General features: G+C 34.8%; 1 protein-coding gene across 3 annotated transcripts in view; it reads left to right on the forward strand.

The window, feature by feature from the left end:
* cntn4 (contactin 4) overlaps positions 1 to 24,891 on the forward strand; it is a 430,281-nt gene that overhangs the window by 56,233 nt on the left and 349,157 nt on the right. For 2 of the 3 annotated variants that reach the window (XM_087256006.1, XM_087256002.1), the window contains exon 2: positions 13,092 to 13,179. The exons of the other annotated variant lie outside the window; for it this stretch is intronic. The gene's annotated coding sequence lies outside the window, so the exon portion shown is untranslated. The remainder of the gene's footprint in view (positions 1 to 13,091; positions 13,180 to 24,891) is intronic. 3 annotated transcript variants of the gene reach the window in all.

A 24,891-nucleotide genomic window follows, 5' to 3' on the forward strand; every position in this document is an offset into this window, starting at 1 on the left:
GAAATGTGACACTGAGTGTTAGTGGTGGCTTGGTCTTATCTTTTGGGACAGCTGAGCTTGACACAAAGTGCTCATCACGCTCCATTACCCAGCAGCGACATGCTGCTCCATAAACACAGTGCACCTATCGGACAGCCACACAACACTTGCTTATTGCACATATTTGTCTGTTTGCTTTAAATCCTTCACAAGGCTGCATTTATTTAATTGGAAGTAAACAAAGATGTTTTTAACCTATTTTACTATGTTTTTAAAAATCATAATCTAAATGTTTTGCATTAATTATATTAAATATTAATAACATAAGATTTTTTTAAAGTAATCAAAGATTCCTGGAGAAACATTTAATGGATTTTTATAAATAATAATAGAATACAGTATAAATAATGGCAAGATACCAGTATTACTGTATAAAAGTGTTATATATAATCATTTTAGAATTAGGTATAATAATTTTAAAATTAAGTAAAATTCAATAAACACTTCTAAAACACTATTTTCCAATGCAAAATAATATCATCATTAGCTTAAATAAATAAATACAATAAATAAATGAATGAATGAATGAATTAATTAATTAATTAATATAAAAATGAATAAATAAATAAATAAATAAATAAATAAATAAATAAATAAATAAATAAATAAATAAATAAATAAATAAATATTAAATAGAGATATCATTCCTAATAATGCCCAGAAAACTTTTAGAGTGAACATTAGAGTGAATTTAATTGTAAACTCTGTCCACCAGCATATGCTATTCACCCAGCTCAGGTAGCAGCTGCCACAGTTTGCCATCTGCTCTTTAATTGGTGAACTTGTCACTGATGTTATTTTTCAGCTTTCCTTCCTTTAAGAACAGATGGATCTTTAAATCAAGTCCCTGCAGTCCACCATAAAGAGAGAGGGGAAAAAAGTGTGATATGAATGCACATATCATGGTCGTCAAGATCTCACTGAGACGATTAGACTCCTCTAGATGTTGTGGCTTGTTTGTGTGTTTTCACTCAGGAAAGAGAAAATATTTGAGCTGGATAGAACTATAGTAGGCGTATTTATTTTCTGCTATTGGCTTTTCCCTTGTAATTAGTTTGAAAGCATGCTCCTTTAGGTCCAGCAGGTAAAGGCAGCCTTTGTTTTGGTGAATAAACTTCTAATCAATACTCACCAATGCCACCGTCCCTTATTGCACAAGAGCGATGTCGTTGATGAGTTGAATCAGTCAGAAAAGCATTGTTCAGACTCTTCTCTCTATCTTATTTATTTATTTGTTCATTAATTTATGCAGTCGTTAATTCACTCATTCTCCCCAACCCACCACTCTACAATAAACTCGATTGAAAAAAAGTTTGTATAGACAAACTTGGGTATTGATTTGAGGAATGTTGGCCAGCTTGTTTTAAAGCTGTAAAAGTCATCAGAGTGTAGCTTATTTAAATATGCTAACGTTGTTAACATGGTTTTAGCTTGTTTCTACACATTGCTAGCATGTCTTAGCAAGTTTATGACATGATTTAGCATGTAGCAAGTGTTTAAGCACATCTCAACAACAAATTGCTAACCGGATAAAAAGTAAAGAGATACCATTTTAACAATATGCTAATCTCTTAGCATTCTTAATTTGATTTGTAATGTTGCTAGCTTGACTTGGGTTGTTGCTTGAACAATAAATGAATATAGACTACAAGCTTAAGCCTGCTTTATACTTCTGCAATAAGTTATTGGTGTGACCCACGGCCCATTCAATGCACGTAGATGTGCATTCGCTGTTTCTGTTGCTCTGCAATAACACTTCTGAAATGCTAGTTGGCAGTGTGGTGTTTATGTTCCTCTGTGTCGAGTTTCTTCGCTGGTGCTTTGTTTTTTCTGAACGCTTCCTTTATGTACAAATGGTTCACTCGCTCATTCTGAGGCAGAAACTGCGGACGTGCAACAACTTTAATAATAAGGTAAACACAAAGCAAAACTTTCCATCTGTAGCTTTTTCACGGGACTCGACACCTGTAAACGGTCGCTCCAACGGTCCAAGCGGACCAATCACAGAGCTTGCGCTACGCGTCGTGGCGACGTGTAGTTACATTTTTTGAGAGGTGCGCATAAGCGTCTCTGACGGCCACGGCAAGGACTATGCATCCACTCGTAGGCAGCGCTGTAGCATACATGTGCGCTTGTTGCAGAAGTATAAATCAGCCTTTGGTTATCACATTTTGAAAAGTTGTTGGAAGCATGTTTTGGCATATTGTTTACATGTTTATCTTGTGTGTTAATGTGTACATACTATGTATTAGTAAATTGTTAGCATGTTATCGCATTGTTAGCATCTTGCTATTACTCTTTAACAAGTTAAAGATTATTACCACATTGCTAATATGTAAGCAAAGTCACTGGCAAGTTTAGCAAATCGCTAGCATGATTTAGCAAGTCGTAAGCATGCTTTAATAAGTCGTTGGCATGATTTAACATGTCAAGTTGTTAAATCGTTTTAGCATGTTTTAACAGTGTGCATAGTTTTGAAATTAGGAAGTTGCTAGCATGTGTATAATCACTGTCATGTTATATTGTGAACATGTTGAATTGTTGAATGTTCTTGTGGGTTTTAATCCTGTTTTTAGTCTCCTGTTGAGTTGCTGATGTGACTTACCATGTTAGCATGATGTTGCTATGTGTTAACATGCATTAAGCAAGTTAATAGGATGTTTTAACAAGTTTATGTCATGAATAAAATTATTTACCATGTCGTTAGCATGTAACATGATTTAGCAAGTTAGCACCTTTGTTTTTATAAGCGGCTAACATTTTATTGAATTGAATTAATTAGTAGGTTTATAACAGTTTTAACAAATTTCTTGCCTGTTTTTTTGCTTTTTTTTTTTGCAACTTCAGGTGCAAAAAAGAAAATATTTGAGTTAAACAGAAATAAAATTAATTTGTTTTTTGCCATTGGCATACTCCTTATAGTTAATATCAAATCATGTTACCTTGAGTTCAGCAGGTAAACAAACCCATTTGTTTTGGTGGGGGGAAAGCATCAAATCAATACTCACCAAGGCCACCATCCCTTACCACAGAAGGGCGATGTCACTGATGGGGGAAGCAGTCAGAAGAGGACAGTTCGGACTCTTCTCTATTTTTTCCCTTCGTTTTTTCTGTGGTCCACCACCTTATATGTTAAATGACTTGTGTATCTGGTTTGTAGAGATAGGCTCTTATCTGTTATTGAGAATGCTGGCAGCAGGTGGACTGATCTGGGTGTGTGGTGTCCAGTGGAGTGGCTCATCTAGAGGCCAAAGCTTCTCTGCATCGCTAACACTCCCCTAAGCTCCATCCACTTACCCTCTGAAAGCTCCAGCGGAGCACACCATCCTACCCACAGTCCCAGCAGACTTCGTTATCCCGCAGAACAGACGATGTGTTTGCTTCTGCAAGAGGAGCTCTGTTTTTATGTGAAATGACAGCACAGGGAACTTACTGGGCTTGTAAGTGTTGTTTTGCGCAGTTATTAGGGATAAATGTTACATACACTTTAAGAACAACCGGCTCAGAAAGTTTGCTCAAAAACATTCAATTGATGAGTTTATAGGTCTGTTTGCTGTTGGTAGCTTTGCATTATAATGAAGTAAGCCACCAAAGGATGACTTGCACATGATTTTGAGAGGCTTAGAGCAAGTGGTGAATGGGTAAAACAATTGATTTTATATTTATCAATATACTTCCCCAGCTGATTGATTACATTAAGAAATACTAACACTTTTTTCTGTTTTCAAAATTGCTTTTCAATTGTGCAAATATATTTGCTAATTTACATATATACCCCTCAGTAAAAACCTACAGAATACAGATATGAATTAACATACAATTAAACAATACAATATTATACAATTAAAAAAAGAGTGCAAAGTTAATAACAAAACAAAATGCATAGTTCTACATTAGCAGCATATCTACACTCACCGGCCACTTTATTAGGTACAACTGCGCCAGCAGCAGAACCACACTGAATAGAATAGAAAACTGAGGCTATAATTCATACAGGCTCAACAAAATTGAACAATAGAAGATAAAAAAAATGTTGCCTGGTCTGATGAGTCTCAATTTCTACTCAGAATTTGGCATTAACAACATGAAAGCATGGATCCATTCTGCCTTTTATCAATGGTTCAGTCTGTTGATGGTGGTGTAACGGTATGGGGAATTTTTCTTGGTACATTAGTATCAAGTGAGCATAGTGTCAACGATTAAATATTCAGCCTACCTGAGTATTGTTGCTGACCATGTCCATCCCTTTATGAACACAGTGTACCCATTTTCTGATGGCCACTACTAGCAGGATAACGTGTCATGTCACAAAGCGTAAATAATCTCAGACTGGTTTCTTGAACATGACAATGAGTTCTCTGCACTCAAACGGCCTCCACAGTCACCAGCACTCAATCCAATAGAGCACCTTTGGGATGTAATGGAACGGGAGATTCGCATCATGGATGTGCAGCCGACGAATCTGCAGCAACTTCATGATGCTCATGTCAATATAGACCAAAATATCTGCTGAATTTTTCCAGTATCTTGCTGAATCTATTCCATGAAGGACTAAGGCAGTTCTGAAGGCAAAATGCAGTCCAACCTGGTACAAGTAAGGTGTACCTAATAAAGTGGCCGGTGAGTGTATAAGTGATATATACATAGAATGAGCTTGTCCAATCTCAAACCCATACTTTAGACCATCAAAAATAAGACTAGCTAGTAGATAAGTTAGAATCCGACACCTGTACAATATGTATCTATCAAGGACATCAAGAGCATCAGCACATGTTTTTCAAGTTCGCTGGCAGGGAAAAAGAGCAGCTTGAAGCTGAATCTTCAACAGAGGAGGGCGAGCACAACTGAATATCAATCAATAAAAGATCTTACTGGGATAAATAACTCTCAAGTGCACATGAAGTACAGTTGCAGACTGTGATGGAACTGACCACTATCATCTGAGGTTAATGGAGATTAATTCCATTATCCTTAACAGTGTCATGCTTTATATTTTTTATGAATGTAACCGATCTCGATGGCCATTTGAAGTACACACTAGGCATTATCATTCTCATTAAACTCACTCTGAACAATAAAGTTGCCATGATGAAACAAAAAGGTTTTTGTACACTTAAAAGGAAGAACAATTATTTTATAGAGTGATAAACATTTTTATTAACTAAAGAACCTATGCTCAATGTCAAGAACCTGTTGCATGATAAAAAAGGTTCTTTATAGAACCATCTCTGCCATAGAAATCTTTTTTTTTTTTCAAATGACTTTTCTTTAAATAAATAAAAAGAAAATTAAGGTAATACTTTAGTTTAGGTCTAAGTTCACTGTATTACCAAACTATTAACTAACACTACTAGCCTAATAAACTGCTAATTAGCTGTTTATTAATTCTTAGCAAGGTAGAAGTTGGGCCAGGATTAGGGATGCAGAATAAGATCATACTTTTTAACTACTAATGAACAGTACAACTATTTAAAATAGGCAGGTAATCAGCCAATAGTTGATAGCATGACCTAAACTAAAGTGTTAATTCTGTTATAGCTTGTCATGTTTTCCCTTTTTTTGTGTGAGCAAAATCACATTCTGCGTGTGTGTTCCTTTAAATGCAAATGACCTGCTGCTTTCTAGAAGAGGGCGGAGCCTTTACACACACTCCAGAAACAACAAGAATTGGAGTGAATTCCACACAGCCAAAATTACCAGGGGCTCTATATTAACGATCTAAGAGCAAAGTCTAAAACGCATGGTGCAAAAGCATTAAGGCTGTGTCCAAATGTTATTTTAAGGAACTATGCTTAAAATATGCTCTGCAGCCTGGTGCATGGTCTTAAAGGGTTGTGCTTATTCTCTTAATGAGTTATGGGTGTGTTTTGAGCATAATGTGCAAAAAAACGATCAGAGTCTCATATCCCATTCCCTTTATGAGTCAATGAATTAACTTTGACTGAGGCACCGGATGCTCCGCTCAGAGCATGTAATTTAAAGTGAAACTATCCAGATGGCGCTCTGTGGCGCGGCAGAGTCCTGAGTCGTGGCTGGGTGCCGCTGACAGCCACCGACTTGAAGCGCCATTCTGTGTACCCTGATAGAAACCTATATTTATAATTCTAAAATGCATGGCAATGAGTGGCACAATGCTAAGCATCGCCGAGTGGCGCTTCTGGTTTGCGACCTGCAGGCAAGTTATTATTATTATTTTTTTTTAAATACACGTGAGCACACGTGAAGCAAACGCGCTCGCACTTTCCAGCTGCACCTAGTTAAGATCACACTCACAGGGAGCTTTTGTTTACGCGAGAAATGCAAATGGCTGAAGTTTAAGGTAGACGCAATGAAAAGTACACATTTGCAAACCCACCTAAAGTTACAAACAATGGCTCAGATGAAAGCGAACGTGTGGTGAATGATGATCTTTTGGTTGCAACAAATAATTCCAACAAATTGCGACTGACACGTCTTGCACCTTACTGCGCTGGGTGTATGATAGGGCCCCACTAGTTGATTAATGTCGTTCTGTGTACCTTCGTTTAATTTGTTTTCTCGTTTTTGTTATCAAAGTGGAAAAAAATAAAAAAATGTTTAGTTTGTAAAATTCAACCCTTTTCAAGAACATAAAAAAATAAAAAACATTATTTTTGATCACATTTTGCAAAAATAAAAATATGATAAAAACCGTTTTAATAAACACTTTAAAATGTGTTTGCTGTGTTTGTGGGAATTATACTTTCCTCTTTGCTGAATGGTTCTTCAGTTGCACAGCAATTACAACAAATAAAAATTAATATTTTGATTCAGTATCATTATACATAAACTTTCCATGCTTTTTCTTTCTTCTTTTTTTTGCATCAAAATTTGTAAGTAGGTATACAGACTCTATATTACAGCCAAAACATTAAATTTTATTTGAAATGATTTAAAAAAATAATCAAAATTATGTAAAACCAATCTTATATCCCAAACAACCAATGTTCTCATTTTTATACAGTATACTACAAAGGAGATTATATGCTGCATTATGTTTTTCTCTATACGCATTTTGACGCATCATTGTATTTAAATGACTTGCTTTATAAATTTACTCTAGATTAATTGGAGGACAGAGAAAGAATACAGTTCTTTTGTTAATGGCGAGAGCAGCCACTTCATCATCATATAGCAGGAGGCGGTGTTGTTTGTCCTTGAAGCTCATCCAAAGTCAGATGATTTTCATTGTGGAGTGAGTCCTGTCGCTGTGTCTGATAGTCACAGAAACCCTCACTAACTTGGAAAAAAAAAAAAATCCTGAATCAGCCGACAGCTTCTCAAGTAGGTAATTGATGAAGATGAAGAAATATCACAGAACTAATCATGCTTAAGCTGGGTGTAAGACCAAGCGTAGCAGGAGAGAGCTTAGAAGAAAACTGCAGCTGCAACACCAAAATACTGATTTAAAAATCCTGGAGAAAAGAAGGAGTGTGTTCAGGAATAACACATATTAGTGCATGGAAATTTTAAAGTAGTTTGTACTTGAATTGAACTAGATTTAAAATTAAATTAGGATTATTAATTAAATACATAAAATCATATTATTTATTTAACTAATTAAAAAATATATATTTTATGTATTTTTGTTTTTAATATGTTTGTACCAACAGTTTCTTTTTCCTCAAGTTTGACATAAGTCCATACCTTTTCTCTTGAGTATTTTTGCAAATACTTTTTCTATTAATAAGGATCACATATTTGTGAATATTACATTTTTATTATTTGTAATTATATTTATATATATTATTAAAGGGCACATATTTTAACCCTTTTAGAAGATGTACAGTAAGATAAGACTTTGGTGTCTCAGGAATCTGTCTGTAAAGTTTCAGCTCAAAATACCCATTAGATTATATAATAAAGACTCTGCCCATTTTGATGTCTAATTACTATGTAGCTGTTTTTGTAGCCGATAGAAACACACAGATGAAGCTGAAATAAGGTCAGGCGTCAAAAATACCAAATAAGTTTATTTGAAGTATTTGTGGAGTTGTTTCAAGCCTTTCTGAAATGATGAGTCACACACAAATTCCGTTTAAAGTACACACACACATCCACACACACATATTAGCAGTTACTAACACCAATTGCATAGCGATTTTATTGTCTTTATTACAAACATGCTCAGTTTTAAAAACTTTTTAAACTTATTATATTATTATTGGGGTGCAGTTGATCACAGAGAGTTGTAACACGTGATTTAATTCCAGTTTATTTGCAAATGTTCTGTGTTCCTGTGTACATGTTATTATGGAGACATGGTGCCTGTCAGATGGGAAAAACCGCACTCCTGCATCATCATGTTGCTTTGGCCCTTAAAAAAAAAGAGACTTGTGTTTCTATCAGTCTAATATGACTGTGGGCACACTATACCTACACACAGTTCTGTCCAAACAGCCTACAAAAGTTGATTTTCACCATACAGTAGGTTCCCTTTAAATGTATGAACAATGAAATTAGTTTTAGTATATATATATATATATAGTTGAAGTCAGATCCCCCCCTGCCCCCACCCCCCCAGAATTATTAGCCCTCCTGTTTATTTTTTCCCCAATTGCTGTTTAACAGAGAGAATTTTTTTTAGCACATTTCTAAACGCAATAGTTTTGTTAACTCATTTTTAATAACTGATTTATGTAATCTTTGTCATGATGCCAGTAAGTAATATTTGACCAGATATTTTTCAAGATGCTTCTATATAGTTTAAAGTGACATTTAAAAGCTTAACTAGGTAAGTTTTGTTAACTAGGCAGGTTAGGGTAATTAGGCATATATATATATATATATATATATATATATATATATATATATATATATATATATATATATATATATATATGTATATATATATATATATATATATATGTGTGTTTGTGTTTGTGTGTGTGTGTGTGTGTGTGTGTGTGTGTGTGTGTGTGTGTGTGTGTGTGTGTGTGTGTGTGTGTGTGTGTGTGTGTGTGTGTGTGTGTGTGTACACACAATATGTTTAAACGCAATATCACACTCGTAGCATAGCGATATGGCTGTATATTGGTACTGGTGGGGGGCACTAAGGCACTCGGTCTGCAACCTCGACCCAGCACAAGCCCACTTTCACTTTCTTCCGCGACTACCCAACTCTTCACTTTCATACGCAACCCCCCGCCCGCATACTATCATCTGCGACACCCCTCTGCCATCCACTGCACACCCCACCAGATTAATTTGAACAAAAGACTGTTTCAGGATCATGGTTCAGCCACAAAACACTCTTTACTGCCATTAACCTTCAGACCCAACCTGCTTGTTTAATAATATATATAAAATGTTATATAATCACATGTTATTTTCATAAAGTTTAATAAGGTCATGTCAGAGTATAGCATGTATATGAATTTTACATAAATATATGTTACACACTGAATGATGATGACACATTTCAGGCACATTCCTTTTTTTCATGAACTTGAATAAGATGATCTCTTCTATCAATAGCCAGATAAAATGTACACAAGCTGCATACCACCCAGATTAACCCTCTTTTTATGAGCTTTTGAAAATGCATTTGGTTTGGCTGGGATACGCGCAATATAAATGCTTTATTTTTAACATTCTTGATGGATTTTTCATCATTTGCACACCTCGCTCCACTAACTAACAATTTCATATCCTTTCAAACTGTATGCACTAATCTTTTCAAACAAGTAAGTGCTTGTGAGAAATGAGAACAAGCTTCTTATTGTCAGGCTTCTTTTAAAGCTGACACATACTGCTAATTGGCGATCAGCCTAGTGTGACTCGAATTTACAGCGGCATTTATAACTGTTACTTCAAGGTTACTTTGGTGTTTTTTTTTTTTTTTTTTTTTGTGAGCTGCTTGTCAATCTTCAATATTCCTCTTGATTTAGTTCAACTTTTAAAGCGGATGTTCTACTATTGTGTGAGACTTCTTTTGCAAAGGAATCAGATTTCAGATTTGATCTATTTCTGCTGTCGACTTATATGTCCTTTTTTCCTCCCTGGAGTAAGGTTGCACGATATGATGGTGTGTTCGGTGACCATGACTGAATATCACTTTCAGTTATGATCTAATAATGAACCGTGTTTAAATTGTGCATGATGCATCTCTTATCACCTTGTCATCATTTTTGGTGTCCACTCTAGGTTTTTTTTTTTTTTTTTTTTTTAAGGATTTTAGTTTGGCATTGTTTGAAATGTATTATGCATTTTTCCTGTAACCATTTGGTGACACTTTACTTTAAGGATTGTTCATAAGACTGTCCTTTCACGTCATGAATGTGAATGAGATTGTACGCATGCTTAAAACAACTGTCATTAAGTGTAATTAATTCAGTTATAACATTTCAAATGCAAAGATGTTGTTTGTTATGACAACCTGACATAAATACATAACAACCTGTTTTTGTCTTTGTCATGACAACCTGACATTATCAAGACAATAAAGCTTGTCATAAATCTGTAATAAACATGATTGTCATGAAGCCATTATAAATTTGTTATGAATTTTATAACCCCATCATTATTTTATTTTCTGCTGTGGTACAAGCTGAGTTTGTCATTAAAATGTCCTTAAAAATGAATGACACTTTGAATTAGACATGGTAATGACAAATACAGTTTGTTTTACTGAAAAATTGATCATGAATATATTAATAACATGATTATAGTGGCTTCATGACAATAATGATTATAACAGATTTATGACAAGTTATGTTGTCTTGGTTTTGTCAAGTTGTCATGACAAAAGATAAAGGTTGATTGTAATGTATTTGTTCATATCAAGTTATCATAACAAACAGTGTCATCTTTGCATTTAAAATAGCATGACTGAGCAAATGACACTTAATAACAGTTCTCATAAGCATGCAGAAAATATAATTCACATTCATGTAATGTCATGATTATAAAGGTTTTAAGTAAATAATATTTTTTATATAGCTTTTATGTAAAGTGTTTCCAAACATTTCAATGTGGTGGTGTCATTGGCACATAATTATTTCCTGCTTTTTGCTATTTAATCAAATTTTAACATAAAACAGCTATCGTAAAATAATTTATCAACCTTTTGACCTTTTTAAATTCAATTGTTATTGCTTACACCCCTCTAAAAGGTATATAGAACTGATTACATAACCATGGTATCCCCTAACACAGACTAAGTAAGTTTAATCAACAACTGAAAATGTATCTTTTGCAATGTTGGTAAGTTTTCCATGGAAACTGTGTCAACAATCACGTCAAAAGCTATGAAAATGACTTCAATGACTAAGACTTTAAAGGTTTAAGCAAAAATGTGTTTCCTGGAAGACGATAATGATTTTTTGGGACTCAAAAATGTTGTGTAAATGAAGAGACAAAAAATAATTGCGAAATGTCTGATTACACTAAAGAAAAAAAGTTAACTTTGGAAATTTCACAAATAATTACAAAGGAATATGAAGTGGCACATTGAATTAAGCATGACATTCAGTAGAAAGAACTGCTCCAGCAGGAAACTCTTACATTACTCTGATTGGCTGGTGAGCAGCCAATCAAAATGTAACATTTTCAGGCACCAAAAATGTTGTTGTGCAAATAATAAAGCACACATTCTGAGTAAAACTGTTTGATTTTTACAGTGAAAAAAAAGAATAGAGTTAACTGGGGTAATTTCATAAATTACTACAAAGCAACATGAAGTTTTACAATAATTTAAATATAGTATTTTGAAATAAAATGAATTCTGAATTCAGTCACAGAACACTTTCCTTCATCTGATTGGCTGACTCATTGCTTGTTCAGCAGCTTATCAAAATTTGACAAAATGTAGTATTTTTAGGTACCAAAAAAGTTGTTGTTGTGTAAATGAAAAAAAAAAAAGGTTCAGACTAAAACTATTACTACACTGAATGAAAAAAACAAACAAAAAAAAACTACATTTCACAAGTAATTCTAAATTAACATGAAGTGACACGTTGAATTACACATGATACATATTTAGAAAATAGAAAGAATACCAAGTTAAATTAGGAAACTTGTCCATTGGCTGTGTCATGTCTGGTTCCACAGCGGTTCCACAGTTTTGCTGTTCCAGGCTTTCAAAACTCAATAGACATGTAAATGAATGGCTAAGATGAATTAAAAAGTAAACAAACAAACAAAAACAATGTTGATATAAACTCCTAATTTAAGTCTTTTTTTTTTTTTTTTTAATTATTTCTTTTTTTTTTTTTTTTTTTTTTACAACATAAACACTGATGATAAGACACTGGATATGCAATACCCTAAATCTGCTAAATCTTACTACTGAATCAATCTGAATATTAGTTGATATTTCAGATTTAAAAACTAAATCAACTTTTCAACAACATTTTCAAAGTTCTTTATTCATTGTCTTAATTAATTAGTATTCATTTTTGATGAGCAAATGTGCTTATAATGCTGAATGCGCACAGGTTTCCACCCTATAGGAACAGCTTGCAGGGCAATGGCTTTCAAAGTTTCAAATGCCTCTGACACGGTGTTGATATTGCTTCATTCAAGACACTCACATCATAATCCGTCTGTGTTCACAACAAAACCTTGTAAAGGATATGACAGGCTTTCTCCATCTGGCTTTCTGTCTCAAGGCCTCGTGTCCTTGACAGCCATAACATAGGTATGGAAAGAACTCCCTAAAACTACTTCGACTTATCTAACGTTCTCAGATTTCAGCCTCCGCTGGACACGATTTCTTGCGCCCATCATGCGAACGCTACAGAAATCAATACATTTGAGAAGTGGTTAGAGCTCCTTTATCTTGGGCAGCTGATGATTTGGAGGTATGAATAATTCATTCTTAGAAAGCTACGGATGCAGCCGTGGGAGTAGATAGGAAGAGGGGAGAGGAGGGGAAATAGTGCTTTACCTTATCACTCTTAATCTCGGAGGTTGCAGTAATGCAGTTCTGAACATTTAGCACTTAATGGTGTGTCAGTGGAGCAACATGATCTTGGACCATTAAGGCCATCTTGAAGCGGCTCACGAGACAATGTCACTCATTCTTTTCCCAGGAAGGGTCAGGTGAAAATGGGATCGGGGTGGTTTGGAGAAGACTGATGTCAGTGGCTGGGACGTTCAAGGCAAAACAGTTCTTGATGGGTAAGTTATTTGTGTGTGTGTGTGTGCTTACGCGTGTGTGGGCTTCAGCGTGTGCAATTAGCTTGAGCCTTGGGATAACGGTGACCCTGGTTGGAGAACAGAGCAGCTTCATTGCAGGAGAAACGGAATGCATTATAACTTTTCGTATTGGTGGAGAGGAAGGTCTGTGAGAAGTGTGTTTTTTATGATGGTTTATTTTAATGGATTGCTCTTGGGGGAAACGTAAAGGCCGTACAAGTCATTATGTATGGAATTGTTTTTAAAAATAGTTAAAGGTTGGGGTAAAACATATTTAAAGAAGATATCCTTTGCAAAAAATATTTATGTTTACGTCTACACAATTTGATATAACATGAGGTAGAATTTTTTTTAAGGATGTGCACAATCAATAAACAAAACAGCTAAAGCAAGAATGTATAAATAAGAAATGCTGATGAGAAAATGTATGGATTTCAATCTAAATGGTATTATATTATTTCTAATTTGCGGAATTTTCTCATTTTTAATATTTAATTTTTTGTTTAAGATTGTAAATAATATTGTGCATAAACAATGTAATGGAAATAATACAATAAAATCCAAAATAGTCTATCACTTAATTAATATATATATATATATATATATATATATATATATATATATATATATATATATATATATATATATATATATATATATATATATATATATATATAAATTTCTTCTTGATAATGTCTTATTTGTTTTAATTTGCTTAGAAAAAAAAAAGTTTTTAGTTTTTTAATTTCATTTTTAACAAAATTATTAGCCCTTTTAAGCTATATTTTTTGTAGTCTTCAGAACAAACCATCGCTATACAAAAACTTGCCTAATTACCCTAACCTGCCTAGTTGACTTAACTAAGCCTGTAAATGTCATTTTAAGCTGTATTGAAGTGTCTTGAAAAATATCTAGTAAAACATTATTTACTGCCATCATGACAAAGATAAAATAATTCAGTTATTAGAAATGAGTTATTAAAACTATTATGTTTAGAAATGTGCTGAAAATTTTTTCTCTGTTAAACAAAAATTGGGGAAAAAATAAACAGGAGCTAGTAGTATATATAAACAGAGAGAGAGCACAAAATTTGATCTTTATTAAATAATTCTAATGGGAAAAAAATATTCTAATGCTATTGTAGAATAAATTAACGTATTTATATTTCGATAAATCAACTGGAATAATAAAATGCCAGTAAACACTCACCGGCCACTTTATTATGTACACCTTACTAGTACCCGGTTGGACCCCCTTTTGAGTTCAGAACTGCCTTTCTTCATGGCATAGATTCAACAAGGTACTGGAAAAATTCCTCAGAGATGTTGGTCCATATTGACATGATAGCATCAAGCAGTTGCGGCAGATTTGTTGGCTGCAAATTCATGATGCAGTTCTTCCAAAAGTGCTCTATTGGATTGAGTTCTGGTAAATGTGGAGGCCATTTAAGTACAGTGAACTCATTGTCATGTTTAAGAAACCAGTTTGAGATGATTCGCACTTTAGACATGGTGCGTTCTTCTGCTGGAAGTAGCCATTAGAAGATGGGTACACTGTAGTCATAAAGGGAAGGACATGATCAGCTGTGGCGTTGACACGATGCTCAATTGGTACTAGTGGACCCGAAGTGTGCCAAGAAAATATCACCCACATCATTATACCACCACCACCAGCCTGAACCGTTCATACAAGGCAGGATGGATCCACGCTTTCGTGTTGTAGATGCCAAATTCTGACCCTAACATCCGAATGTCGCAACAGAAATTGAAACTCATCAGACCAGGCAACTCTTTTCCGATCTTCTATTGTTCAATTTTGTTGAGCCTGTGCGAATTGTAGCCTTAGTTTCCTGTTCTTAGCTTGCAGAAGTGGCACCCGGTGTGGTCTTCTGCTGCTGTAGCCCATACACCTTAAGGTTTGATGTGTTGCATACCTCGGTTGTAATTAAAGTTTATTTGAGTTACTGTTGTCTTTTTTATTAGCTTGAACCAGTCTAGCCATTTTGAGCAGATTGTCTTGACCATGTCTAGATGCCTAATTGCATTGAGTTGCTGCCATGTGATTGGCTGATTAGAAATTTGTGTTAACAAGCCGTTGGACAGGTGTACCTAATAAAGTGGCCGGTAAGTGTATACCATAATTATTTAACATAGAGCCAATCAAATCATTCATTAATTTATTCATAGGACATAAAGCATAATGTGAATCAGCTGTATCAACTGATGCCACAGTATTGTGCACCGTTCCAAATAAATATTTTAGCTATTTATTTTTAATAATGTGGTATTAGCTAAGGCTGTTGAATTCCCGGTGATGCATCACGCTCTTTATTCATTGTTAATTTGTGCTATTAGTATATATAATGGTCAGAGCAACAGAGCTGCAAATACAGCACAAATAACATCAACAAACAAGCTTCTTGATAACAAATGTCATTTGCTTTGACATGCCTATTACGATCCTTATAAATACAGGCTGATGCTGTAGTTCATGGGCACGAGTTTATTGGTCGGCGTAAAGAGGAGAGTAATGATTATTTGTGCCATTCACATTAATGGCACTGGGAAATGAATCCTGATGATACCAGTGAGCAAACTCCCCGCAGACCAATTACAAAGGTTCACAAGGTTGTTCCTCATATGCACAATGACTTTTTAATGAGGCTTTGCCGTAGCCGGCCAAAATATTGCTTTGCTTGTTTGGTTGCTGTCTGCTTGTGGAATAGAGTATAGTTTGGCCATTGGGGAAATGACTCACAAATTACTACATTTCAGCTGTCAGGAGCCTACTGTAAGTCATTAGCTCAGCGTTTGTTCTATTTAAATGAGAAATGCAATGCTTGTCATGATCCGAGGAATAACCGGCGGGTTTAGATGAAGTTCAGAGTTGTCAAGTCTGCTTACAGTATGTGAGTTTGGAGCTAAAGTACACTTGTTATGCCATTAATGTGGACTTCAGACTGCATGATTTTAGCCACGAGTTTGACTCGCCAACAGGATTCGAGAAATCACCAACAAATTTCTGAAATCACAGGCAAATCGGATCTCGTTCATGTAAGTAACAATCACAAAGTTTGAACTATCAAAGATGTAATCTGAGAGAATCGGCGATGAGTCGCTGACACCCGTGAGATATTTGCATTGGCATGCTAAATATCTGAACCTTTCAGCTATTTAAAATCATTCCGTGTGAAATGTGTTCTGATTAAAAATAACATCAGTGATTACCGACAGCCAATGAGAGAGAAGCAAACCACGAGTATGTGTATCGAGATCAGCGGGAGGTTGGGAAAGAAGTTAAAATGGCTTTTATTTTTGTTTATTTGGACCCAAGAAATGAAGGAAAAACTAGTGGAAATTTGGCAGGAGCACCCGTGTCTGTTTGATGTGTCATCTGAGCAATATCATAACCTAGACGAAAAAAAAAAATTGAGAGAAATTGCCAATTCCCTTCAAAAGCCAGGTGAGCAAAATCGGTACATATTCTACCCCACTAAAGGCTTCTTTCTTACTCTATTCTTTCTTGCAGTTAACAACACAAGATATACTATGTGACCTCGCATTGTTTCCATGTCACTTCTCGCGTGTGTTTAGTTGTGAGACGTAGTTTGTGGACCAAGACAGCGTTGTTGGTGATTCTTCCTATTTAAAAGTCATGCAGACTCCACTTTCCCGCTTCTTTTTATAATCTCTTCAAATCTAAAAACCCATCACTGTACTCGCTGGTGCGACATGGGTTTATCCAGCATGGATCCACTACTCTCTCTCTTTCTCTCTCATGTTCATGTTGTCTCTATATGTGAGTATGAAAAAAATAATACTTTGATTTATTTATCTTAAGCAGCACATTAAATCAGATTATACATGTTCAAATCAGAGTCTTGTGGGTGTAAACGTGTAGATTAAGGCACAATATGTACGGTTTTATTATTACTATTTATTATTATTGTTAATATTATTATTATTATTATTATTATTATTATTATTATTAAAATATCAAAAAGCCATTAGAACAGTGTTATATATTTTGCCGACTTATATTATCCAAAATGTTTCTCAGAATGTTTAAATTCAGAGAAATCTGCTATTTTAACTTGTAATTTTAAATTCCAGATAGCTTTTTATAGAAAACAGCAATCACCAAAAACACATTAACATGTTGTGTGATTAATTACTACATAGCAGCATTATAGAGCAGCATTATAACAGAAACCTAAAATGTATTTAATATGATAAAACAACATTGCTTTTGTGCCACGTCATGCTCATCTCTCATCAGCAATTGCTTAGGTGATCTCATTTCGCTTCAATGGCTTTTGGCTGTAATCTGTTTCATACTACCGCCATAATAAGATTTAAATACTTTAGCTCATCCATGAACATGATTTTTGCAGGCATCTCATAGGATTTAATGAAAACCATAATTGTCATGATTTCACACTCAGTCATTAAAGTACATCATTGTTTGTTGTGAATATGTGCCTTCTAGCGGTGAAAAAGATATGCTGTGACTTTAGTGGGAGGTAGTATTACACTGTAAAACCCAAAAAGTTAAGATAACTTAAACCGTTTGAGGAAACAGATTGTAACAAACCATTTAAATTCAAAAAGTAATCCTAATGAGCAATGTGAACTTAATCCATTTGAGTAAATAAAGCAATTTAGGCACAGTAAAATTCAATAAATGAAGAGCAGTTGACTGTTGGGTTTTACAGTGTCTAAGAAGAATCCCTAACAACATCACAGGGCTAAAAATCAGAACTAGACGTTTTCTGTCATTACAAACTTTTCTTACTAAGAGTTTCCAGTACAAATATCTATAAAAGGCTCAAATCAAGAAGCATTTTTTAAAAAAGTACAAAATATTGTAAATAAGTTTTACTTTAAAACAAGCAAATCTGCCAATGGGGTAAGCAAAATAGTCTTGTTTTTGCTTTAACACCATTTGCCAATTATTTTGCTTGTTTAAAAGAAAAAAAACTGACTTAATTTTGAAATTATTTCTGAAAACAAAACACTATTTTGTACTAGTCTAGAAAACGTTTTTTGATTGAAGATTATTTTTTTTTAGATATTTGAAATTGAAACAAAACAAAAACTCAATGTAAGAAACAAAAAATTGCAATGCAGAAAAATGTCTTAGCAAAGCAAAGTTACTGTTTTGTAACTTTTCACATTGTTTTTAAATGTACACCTGGGACCTGATTATAAACTTTAAGCTGTAAGAAGTCAGATATATATTTCACTTTAAAGCTGTGCTATAAAATCACATGTTACAGAATTTAGATTTTTGGGCTTATTTTACAAAAGATGGTTGGTTGTTTAGAAAACACTTAAAGCAGCTTCATTTCTTTGCAGTTGCTGTTTTCTTTCTTATGCATTTACTGACACTGACTGTTCTCAGCTAATAGCCATTCAGTGCAGTAATGTAAACTCTGTGGCATTAAACATGCTTTTTCTCCAGCTCACTGGAGAAATATCATGTTCAGCTTGCAGTTGAGTGATTTGATTAAAGTGATTATCATAAATGAACATGTGTTTATATACAGTATTTGAAATCAAAATTATTAGCCGTCCTGGTAAATTTGAGTTTTTCTTTTCTTTTAAAAGTTCTGTTTAATGAATTTTTTTAACACATTTGAAAACATAGTAGCTAACTAGTAACTAATTTCTATGAACTGTTTCTTTTATCTTTGCCATGATGACAGTACATCATATTTTACTAGATATTTTTTTTTTAAATATAATAATAGTATTGTTATAACTCATGAGGAACTGCTTGAGAGACGAAGGCAAAATGATAGGATCCAAGTACATTTATTAGTGGGATTGTCATGCAGATAAAGAGGTGGTAAATAAAGGAAAATCCAAAATCATAATCGTACAAGCATAAGGTCAAGCACAAGTTGAACATCCAACTACAAAGTGTCAAATGAACAATAGAAATAAAACAAGAAACTAAGGCAAGGCTAAAGTACACAACACATAATACAAATTAAAGACTCAGTCCAGATTGTATATATAGTCAAAATAATCCTTATGACAGGTTTCAGCTGAGTGTGTGATTAGTGAAAAGTGGATGCCGGTGTGTATACAGCAGCATGTAGGAATTTGTAGTTTCTTACTGATTTGTAGTTCACCAGCAATCTTTCCAGGTAAAGATTGGTGGCAAGGTGACAGGTATAACTGCACTTAAAGCCTTAACCAGGTTAATAAGGTTAAGAATTATTAACCCGCCTGAATTTTTGGCCCTCCTGTTTATTTTCCCCAAATTTCTGTTTAACAGAGAGAAAATATTATTTAAACGTTATTTAAAAGTTTATTTAAATATTATTTAAATAAAACTATTATGTTTAGAAATGTGTTAAAAAAAATCTTAACACATTTCTAAACATAATAGTTTTAATAACTCATTTCTAATAACTGATTTTTTTTTTTTTATCTTTGCCATCATGAGAGTAAATAATATTTGACTAGATAGTTTTCAAGACACTTCTATACAGCTTAAACAGACATTTAAAGGCTTAACTAGGTTAATTTGGTTAACTAGGCAGGTTAGGGTAATTAGGCAAGTTATTATATAATGATGGTTTGTTCTGTAGATTATCTTAAAAAAAATCTAGCTTAAAAGGGTTGATATTTAGACCTTAAAGTGGTTAATAAAAAAATAAAAAAACTGCTTTTATTCGAGCCAAAATAAAACAAATAAGACTTTCTATAGAAGAAAAAATATTATCAGACATATATGAAAATTTACTTGCTCTGTTAATCATATGCTCAGCATATACATAAGTACACCCCTCTCAAATCTGTCTTTTAAATTCATATTGCTAATAGGAAGCTATACAATATTATATTTGTGAATATACCTTAGATTAGTCAGTACTGAAGTCAAATCTGGAGCTTATCTAACAAAATAACCTACGATAATGCTTCAAAAACAAGTACACCCAAGTTAACGCATTAAAGAAAAAATATTAAATACAAATTTTAAAAAGAGGAAAAATCTAAATACCCAAAAAGTAAAAAAAAAAAAACATTTAGTTCAAAGTTTGTAGGTTGTATTTTTTATTTATTATTATTATAATTTTTTTTTTGCAATATTTAGCTTGAATTTAATTGTGTCATCTTTCTATTTCCAAATATGTTTGGTGATTAAAATATTATTTCAATAAATACATCTGTTTGATAAATCTGTTTTGTTTAAATGCACCAAAATACATTGCCTAAATTCACTTAGAAATAGATACAAATATTCAGTATATTTACACAATTATGCTGAGCACTGTACATGTGGTGGCATTAGTCATGAGACCATAACCGTCAAGGTATACCGTAGTTTGGAAAAGATTTTAAAACCATCAACATTTTCTGCTGTACCGTTCCTAAGGTGTGTGTACGATATTTTATTTTTATTATTTTTTTTAGGACAGCAGTATCTCCAGCAGAAAAAAAATCAGAAGATGCCATTTTAAACTGTAAAGAAATCTGTGTTTATGAAACTAATGAAGACAGCAGAAGTCAATGATTCATTTGAATTACTTAGCCTGACATCTTTACTGTTCCAAAATATATTAATTGTTTCTCAAAAATGATATATATTGTGTTCAAAGGGGGAAAAAATGTTTTTACCCAGACATTTTATTTTAGAGCAGTAACTCCAATACCGTCAAACCGTGATATGTTTATCCAAGGTTGTCATATCATTAGAATCTTAGACCGGCCCATGCCTAGGTGGGTTCACTTATTAATAAAATTGTATTTAACATATAATCTAATAATTGGCCACTGAGCTTGTTTTGAAACCTCAATTGTGTATTTTATTAGCTTGAGAGAACTGTCAACATGCGAATATTCGCTGGCTTTAGATAAAGTCTCCTCTTGAGCGGCAGTGGATTTAATTTCCCGCTGCATACCCCAGATATATCTGGGTGCATTAGTGCATGTATAGACTACTCTTTGCACGTCTCCTTGTTAGCGTGTCCTCTGCCTTCGATGTGGTACCGTCACCGGGGGGCGAGACGGTCGAGGCGGCACCTGGAACGGTCTGATGTGCTGGTGAGAAACGCTACAGCGAGCAGGGAAATTAGGATCATCGTGCCACCCGGGGGTGATGGCGAGAGGGTGGCGGGTGCACTCTCTTCTCTCTTTTCCAGCCGATTCGCCTCCACTTTCCCGCTTCTTTTTATAATCTCTTCAAATCTAAAAACCCATCACTGTACTCGCTGGTGCGACATGGGTTTATCCAGCATGGATCCACTACTCTCTCTCTTTCTCTCTCTCCTTGGCCCAGAGCCTTTAATCTGTGAAGCTTGGAGTGTTCATGTTTTTTTTTTTCGTTTTTTTTGTAAAAAAAAATAAAAACAGAGTCTAATAGAAAACTTGCAGTGCAGCTGTTGGCCTTAAAGAAAAGCACTTTTTTTCCATAATTGGCCTGCATTTTTATCCCGCTGTATTTCTTGCAGTCTACAGCTCCATTGGAGAAGCGACTAATAAAGAGGATTTCTTGTTTGTCTGTTTGCTCCACTCCAGGAGAGACAGCGGGTCTGAACTCCAACTTATACCAATCATGTGTTGAGAAAAGCACCACTACAGATAGCTATTTCCTCTTCAAATGCAGTTCTCTCGGAAGCAAATGGGGTGTGATCGTCCTAGGTGACAGATAACAAAATCTCTCATGCAGATTTAATAGGTTTTCCTTGGAACAAAGGAAAATAATAAGAAGGGTGCAAAACATCAAAGCCTTCATCTGAGGAGCGCTGTCTAGATTGTAATCATACGATGCGCTGTTAGTGGATGCGGAATTATCATACGATCGCGGCTTTGATGGCAGTTTGTTTCTTTTCGAGTAGGTGCAAGTGCTCTGTTATAAAACATTTTCCATCTCGTATGGTTTTCTGTACATTCTCATTTTTCTGTATACGCTGTCAAAAAAATCTGTTGATTAACACAAGTGTTTTCGGTCCATTTACAGTGGTTTTACATTTTAGTAGAATCCATTAGAAATAGTATACAGACAAATAAGTCTGTAAAATAACTAAAAAATGTACTTGAGTTTATTAAATAAGTAATCCTTACATTTACATAGCACTTTCCTGGGCACTCAAAGTGCTTTACACATAGATGGGAATCTCCTCATCCACCACCAGTGCGCAGCATCCACCTGGATGACACGACGGCAGCCATTTTGCGCCAGACTGCACACCACACACCAGCTTTTTGGTGAAGTGGAGACAGAATGATGAAGCCAATTATGATATGAGGAGGGTTAGGAGGCCATGATGGACAGAGGCCAGTGGGAAGAATTGGCCAGGATGCCGGGGTTAAACCCCTACTTTTTTCGAAGGACATCCTTGGATTTTTATCGACCACAGAGAGTCGGGACCTCGGTTAAACATCTCATCAAAAAGTCGGCCACACTGAGCAGTATCGAGTCCTCATCACTATACTGGGGCATTAGGACCCACACAGACCACAGGTTGGGCCCCCCCTGCTGGCCTCACTAACATCACTCGCGGCAGCAACCTAGCTTTACCATGTGGTCTCCCATCCGGTAATGATCAGGCGTAACCCTGCTAAGCTTCAGTGGGCGACCCTGTAAGAGTTGTAGAGAGCTAGCTGCCTTTAAAAAATTTTTTTAAAGTGTAATATACAACACCAACCCAGATAATATATCTCTTTAAACTATTAAAAGGCTAATAAAAGTCACTTTTTTGAATTTCCTAAGATTAAAATTTGTTGGAAGAAAGATCCAGATCCCATAATACAATCCAAATGCATAAATAAATGAGAAAAAAAAACAGCTAATTTACATATTTGTTTTATTTTATTTTATTTACATTGTAATCAAAGACAAGATTTTAGTGTGATGGTTAATTTATATTTCTGTGTCAAGTGCACACGTATGGTCCGGCACAACCTTCATGTGGTCGCATAGTCCTTGCCGTGGTTGATGCTGACGGGCACCTCTCGAAAAATGTAACTACACATCCCAACGACGCATAGTGCAAGCTCTGTGATTGGTTGGCTTGGTATCGCTGACGAGTGTGGGCAGGGTTTTAGCTACTTGTAAGGTAGCGTTGTGAAAAACAAAACATCCGTGACACAGAGAGGAACATAAAAGGCTACAGCCAGTTAGCATTTCAGAAGTGTTATTGCAGACCAACACAAACAGCACGCAGAAGTATAAATGCACTACAACACAAGGCAGGTGACATGGGTCACGGAAATCACTCAACGCAGAAGTATAAATCAGCCTTAAAAGGGAATGCGAGAACATGTTTTAAATAGTTTATTGACAAAATATGGGTGATATAATGTTTTAAAATGTTTATAATGTTTCATTATTCAACATAACATTGAAACAACATATTTCAACAACAAAAACCAAATAACCAATCATACTAAATGTTACTATATTTTAAATTGATTAAAGGGCACCTATTTTCAAGATTTAACATAAGTATTTTGTGTCTCTAGAATATCTGTAAAGTCTAAGCTCAAAATACCCATCAGATTATTTATTATACCTTTTTAAATATGGGAAATGTGATCTGTTATGATAGTGTAGCTGTTTTTGTTGCCTGTGCCTTTTATGCAAATCAGCAAGTTCTCCCCACCCATCCTTCCTACGTGTGTTTCAGTGTGTGTAGCCTTCACTTAGATCAGGGGTGCTCAACCCTGTTCCTGGAGATCGACCTTCCTAAAGAGTTCAGCTCAAACCCTGATCAAACACACCTGAATCAATTAATTAGGACCTGAACAGCACTTGATAATTACAGGCAGGTGTGTTTAATATGGATTGCAACTGAAATCTGCAGGAAGGTTGATCTCCAGGAACAGGGTTGGCCACCCCTGACTTAGATAAACAGCACAGTGACAGACAAGAATGAAGTTTACTACATTAAGAAGTTTTCCAACGATTGTTAGATACATTTGTTGAGGTGTTAATTCAAGCCTTTCTGCAATGATGAGTCGCACACAATGTTGTTACACGTGCACGCACAGACATGCTTAGCTTTGCGCTGTTTTTACACCGCAAATATGACAGCATACATGTTAATATACACTGGTGTATCGACAACCATTATGGTAATGTACAAAATAGACCGGAATTAAATCCACAAACTGTGATTGAAGCATCTTTTTTTATAATTGTACTGACACTATATGTGGCTGTGGTGATAAATTACAGTGTTTTGACTGTATTTATTATAAACATGCACTTTTTTTTTTCAAAAGGTTTTAAACTTATAAAACTTATTCTTGAGGTGCAGCTGATCACTGAGAGCTAAACAGATCTTTTAATCCCAGTTGCTTTGCGCAAGTCCTGTCTTGTGGTTACGTGTATACGCATTACATTGTAGGCTTGTTAATAAGCGTCTGTCAATCAATTCGGTGGGCGGGAAAACTTGCACTCCTACGTCACATTGCAGTGGGTCTCGGATTTGCAGGAATTTGGATCCTATTTTAAAATCAGGAAATTTAAAAGAAGAGACTTATTGTCTTTATATCACTCTAATATAACTGTGCAGCCCGATCTCACGAGAAAATGTAAGTATTTTACGTTTTGCCAGTTTAGTGACAAAAAATTGTACCCGAAATTGTACGATTTTTAAAAAGGAGGCGTGACACCTATCCCCACCCCTAAACCCAACCATCATTGGGGGATGAGCAAATCGTACTAAATTGTATG

Source organism: Danio rerio, chromosome 6 (assembly GCF_052040795.2).
Source record: "Danio rerio strain M-AB ecotype USA chromosome 6, GRCz13ab, whole genome shotgun sequence".
Taxonomy (NCBI): Eukaryota; Metazoa; Chordata; class Actinopteri; order Cypriniformes; family Danionidae; genus Danio; species Danio rerio.